The sequence below is a fragment of the Nicotiana tabacum genome, chromosome 11, assembly GCF_000715075.1.
Source record: "Nicotiana tabacum cultivar K326 chromosome 11, ASM71507v2, whole genome shotgun sequence".
In the NCBI taxonomy this organism is placed as follows: Eukaryota; Viridiplantae; Streptophyta; class Magnoliopsida; order Solanales; family Solanaceae; genus Nicotiana; species Nicotiana tabacum.
This window is the reverse complement of record NC_134090.1, coordinates 104,433,880-104,439,879: the sequence shown is the minus strand read 5'-3', so window position 1 is coordinate 104,439,879 and position 6,000 is coordinate 104,433,880.

Sequence of the window (6,000 nt, the reverse complement as noted above, 5' to 3'; positions counted from 1 at the left end):
GAACCAGTTCCAAGAATGCTTTGTCTCCTTATCAACAATTGCCCATGCCAAAGGATAACAATGATTTTGTGCATCCTATCCATCAGCAACTAGCAATTGACCCTTGGCTTTCACTTTTAAAAATGTGTCATCTACACCAATAAATGGTCTTAACCTTAACTTGAAACCCATATTCGTATCTTTGAAACAAACATACATCCTCAAAAATCTTCTTTTCTCATTTCAATTCCTTTTTTTGAAGTGTTAATCACTACATCACTTCCTGGATTACTCTCCCTCAATTCAATGGCATAAGAATCAAGTTTGTTGTACTTATCTGCAAAACTCCCATCTAAGGTTTCCAATATCATTCTTTTTGCCCTTTTACACTTTCCATGACTCACATTTAACTCAAAAATCCTTTTCAAATCAAGTATTATCTCTCTTACCTTATACTTAGGATTATTTTGTAGCTTTCCCTTAAAGTAATATGCAATGTTATTGAAATCAACAGTACTATTATCATATGCAGTGTCACAATTATGTTATGTTTCTAATGTCTTTACTGTAACCCCTGCATTACAATTTTTGAATATTAAACAAACAAAGGGACAACCCACAATGTATCTATACATGACCCTCCTTGTGTTACTCTTCCTCAATTTTAAGACTTTCTTGTTTGCTAGAGTATACAACTTCATAAATTTCCTAGCTTTTGGTATGTCCTTAAAGGCCATGACTTTATATATCTCCTCGTAATCATTCAGATTTTCAGTTATGTCTTTTTTTTGTTTTGAGTAAATGTAATGCATAATAATCATATCCTTCAGAATCATATCCCTCAAAATCAGAACTAGAGTCAGATCCTAATTCACTTAAGCTACAGTAAGTACCAGCCTCATCTAAACAAGGTTATTATTCACTATAATGTACAAGACTGGGAATACAATCAATAGGGGGATCACATTCATCCATGACATATAGGTTCACTACATGATATTCATTAGAAAGTAAGGATATCAACTGTCTAATCCCCACATCCCCTTCAACCTCATACAATTTACCAGAAGGTCCAGCAACTATAAGTTGTTGAACCTCTACAAACCCTAACCCAATTGTGAATTCATTGACTATATCTATATAAGAAAGCAAGTCTGAATCATACCCTAACCAAGTGTGCAGTTGATTCTTTGTGTACACAACTTTAGGAAGTATAACCCATTCACCTTCATTATTGAATATTAAATCAACTAAGACCATCTCCAATAATCTAGTAAATATAGCAAATAAGAATGATTAGCAAACAGTAAAAGAACCAATATAAGCTGAAAGTAACAAAAAAGGAATATTTATAGACAAAAAATGACATGTGAGATAGAGGGTCCCATGAATAAAGAAATACAACATGTACAAAAGAATTCACAAAAGGTTCAGCTTGGGGGCCACCCCTTCATAAAGAATTCACAAAGTGAGCAAACATGCACTTAATGAAGCAGTTGCATTCAAGGGTCCTACATTTAGGACAACCTTAGCTAATAAACAAAGAAAAGGCACTGAATCTCAGTCAACATCACAGAAAACTAAAGCATTTTTCCCATTATGATAAAAACAAATCATAATCCACTTAAGAAACCACCTTTGAGAAAAAATCCTAAATCAGAAGACAATAAATTTACCTTGATATATACCCATACGAATTTATTAGCATAACTGAAGCATGCAACCACTACAAATCAGAGCCACCTCAAAACTAAAACATGCAACAACTACAAGAAGACAAACTATAAAGTACATACATAAAAATAAATGATAATGCTTAGATGTAGTCTAAACTAAAACCCTAGACCACAAAAGTAAGAATAATATAACAAATAATCAGCAAAATCGATCAACAAATACAAAAATCAAGCAATTTAATGAAGAAAAAACAAACCTTTATAGTAAGATCATATGAAATCGGCAGTTTGGAGTCACCACTACCACTGGTCTCTTAGAGCTTCGAGAGAGTGAAAAGAAAAAGGAGAAATTGAGGTTAGGTCTGTGACAGTCGATATTTTAGAGAAGGGTCTAGTATTTTAGGGTCGGGTAATGGGTTGGGTCAGATCTATATTAAATCTAACTGGATGAGTTTGGTGTTGCCATGTGGCCCATCTTTAAAATAACGATATTTGTGTTCAATAGTATAACGGAGAGATTATTTAAATTATTGATGATAGTAGAGGGACATATCAGACCCTTTGCCGTTATTATAATTTCCTCATATGTTATAAGACAATTTTCACCGGTTGAACTTTTTGAATTGAGTTAAGCTCAAAGTTCAATTTCTCACACACTTCTGATAGCAAGGCTAAAGGAAAGAAAGAGCTGGGAAGAACTAAATCTTCCACCAATAAAATATATAAGGTAGCATCTCGAGGATAAATTATTAGTTCCCTTCCTTGTTCTCGTTAGAATAAGCTGACTGAAATTCTGAATCAAGCTAATTTATTTTGATGCAAATATAAATCGATTTTAATTTGAAGAAGATGAATTGAACAAAACGACATGAAAGGAAGACGACATAGGAAAGTGTACTTCCAAGAAGGGAGCAAACAATAAGAACATTAACCCTTCTCTAGGGTCAGAAAATTTGCACTATCATCACAAAACTTCATTCAGTCAATAATTAAGCTGTCATAGTTAAAAAACTCAATAACTAGCTCTCCTGAAATAAAACTATCACAGGAGTATTGGTGAGGAGGAGGAATTACTAAAACAAAGGTTAACTACAATTCTTACCTAGAACAGATACTATTATAACAATATTCTAATAGAGGGTTTAATAAAAACAACGCCAGTCTTATTCATTTGGGTGAAAGTTTTAATACATCCAAACTGGAGTTGAAGGAAAGAGGAGCTATCAACATTGTTACAAGGCATATGTAAATAAAAGGACTATTGTAAGATCGGAAGCCTAATGGCGAACTAATTCAATAGCATGCTTTTTGGGTCACCTTTCCTTCGAATTGAAAGTTCCTTAGAGAGATGAACACACATCGAATGAGTTCAAAAGTATATTGCCATTTGCATAAGGCAAAAACCTTAAAACCCCCCTAAACTAGGCACGCATTATTGGTTACATCCTTGAATTATCCATGGTTTAATTACTCCCTATATTTGATTAATCTATAGCTATTACTCCCAGGAAAGTGGCATGCACTAACCTGCCACGTGAATTTTCCTGCCCATGTGGCATTTTTTGGAATACTAAAATATTTTTTTTTACCTTTTTAAGTGTGTTACTTTTTTAGCTAATCTTTTTCGAATAATATTTATAATAAAACTTGGCTAGAACTATATTTAGGTTAATTTTTTTATTTGGCTAAAAATAATAAAATTTTAGTTATTCTTTTTTGAAATTGACCCAAAATTAAAGATTTATACAGTTGAAATAAATAGTGTCACACCTCCTTTTTACCTACACCTCTGCGGAAGGGGTATAAGGGAGTTTTTCCAATTAAAGGATAATCGAAACGGAATTTATTATTAAAAGATTCAGAGTCGCCACTTGGGAGATTTATGGTGTCCCAAGTCACCAGTTGAATCCCGAATCGAGGAAAAGCTTGACTCTGTTTAACAGTCTGCGAACCAGAAATCCGAGTAAGGAATTTTGTTAACTCGGGAGAAAGTGTTAGACATTCCCGAGTTCCGTGGTTCTAGCACGGTCGCTCAACTGTTATATTCGGCTTAATTATCTGATTTTACACAATTAAGAACCTATGCGAAAATTTTAACTTTTAACCGCTTTTATTTAATTTTTAAAGAAGATTGAACGTCGTTTAAAACGTGTCTTTGGATCACGCCACATGAAATGCACCCGCAATCATAAACACATTTAGTCAAAGTTTTAAGATTTTGATTTGGATCACATGAAATGCACACACGAATTTAGGAAAGTAATGTTATTTAATGTCGCGCCTAAAGTGACTACGAAAGTTCAAATTAATAACAAAGTTTGCGAAGGCCATAGAAAATTCAATTGATGGCATAGCCTCGCTCTAAAATAACCGCGTTCAATTAGGAGATTGTAAGTCTCTAGATTAATCCACTCAAATGTCCAAAATACATAATACTAGGCACTAGTAAAATGAAATACATCACATCCTATAGCATAATGACAGAAGCAAACAATAAATCCCTGGCTGCAACAACTTGAGTATGTTAATCATCATCCACTTTCTATATGTAGTATTCAGTGTCTAACAACATTTACTAGTATTAGAATGTTGTAGAGATAGAGCTAATTTGACCACTACGAGAAACATGTGATCAGTTCATGCTAAGATATAAATGGACATGTCTAAACACTTAACAAAACATTTAATAAATGCAGCAATGGAGAGCAATAGGAAACTGGGAAAACAAGCAACGGATCCAGCTAACACTACCCAAAAATATCTTCCTCTTTGTTCTTTCATTTTGTCATTTCTTCGCACAGTTTAAATATACCAAAGTCCCACTACAGCCACTCTACGTGTTGACTAAATCATCCAAAAGTTAAACGATACAATAAATCAGAACAATAGCCTTCATGATGGTCGAACATATATAAACCAGTAATCCAAAATGATGAGGTTACTAGCTAATGAACAAAGAAAGCGCAAGAAACACATTCAAGAAATATCAAGTCCATTATCGATATCAGTTAGGATTAGTGAAGAGAAATGGACCTGAAATTCGAAAATAGGCCAACTAATTCAGATATTAACTTCAAACTCAAGCGAAACAACAGCAGTAGAGTCGAGCAAGAAACCGCAAGCAAAATCAAAACCTTGAAGCGAAAACCTCGTCGGATTCGGAACGGGCTGCCTTTAACGGCGACCTCCACACGATTCAAACTCAAATCCGGGTCCAAACATTAATTAAACTCCATGTTATTGAAAACCTGTTTGTGTGTATGTGTTCTGTCGCTGAAGCTTAGGTCTGGTAGGTGTAACGGTTGGTTGTATGTGGGAAGGTTGCTGATGGCTGTTGTGGTTGAGATCGAGTGAGGAAGCAGGGGCTGTTGGTTTTGGATCGATGGCTGAAACTTCACAGAATCGGAAAGGTGATGAAGAAGCTGGGGCCTTTAGGAGATGCAAGGGAATAGACTTGTCTCCATTGAAGAAGACGACGACAGGGGGGGTCCTTTGGAGAAAACGAAGTCAGGGGGTAGGGTCGACGACGAGTCTTCTCTGGCGAGCTTGAAGTGGCCTGCTGCGATCGCCGGTCTTGAAGAAGAAGCAGATGAGCAGTAGCTCTCTTGTCTCTCGTACAAGAAGAAGAAGCTCGATGATGGAGGGATCTATATTTTTTGGTTCTTAATCCTCCTACTATGCGCAGCTTTTTGCCCCTTTTCTTTTTTGGTAGATCTGATCTCCTCCTCTTCTTTTAGGTGTTAGTACTATTATATAGTAGTAGGGATTAGGTTAGGGGTATGGGCCTAGGAGTTATGGGCTAGGAAATTGGGCCAAAGACTGAAAAAATGGACTACAAGATTCATAACGACGAGATAAACCAACCCAAAACTAATTCCTCCTTCTAAAATTATATAATTATAATATAAAAATATAAAACTAATTTTGATTAATTAAACTAAACTATATTAAAAAATGAAACTATTTTTCTATTTTCAAGATTATATATAAAAATAAAAATAAGCTACTATTTTTGTATATTTTTATTTAAATTAATGAAAGATGCGTAAACTAAAATATTTTTTGTAAGTTTTATTTTCTTGTGATAAAATAAGGTAAAAGAGTAAAAATGAGTTGAAATATCTATATTAGGCGTAAATTAAATATTTACGTGCTAAAATATAAAAAATCTTGGGGAGAGTCAAAAATCACATGTCTACAGCTGCCCCTCTTTGACTGGAAACGCGCGGAGTTTTCAGACAAAGACTGACTAGAAAGGTTTTTGACCCGACCCTTATTTAAAGAAACCAAAACTAAGAGAAAAGGGGAATGTGACCGAGCCCTGGTATCTGAGCTGCCTACATAT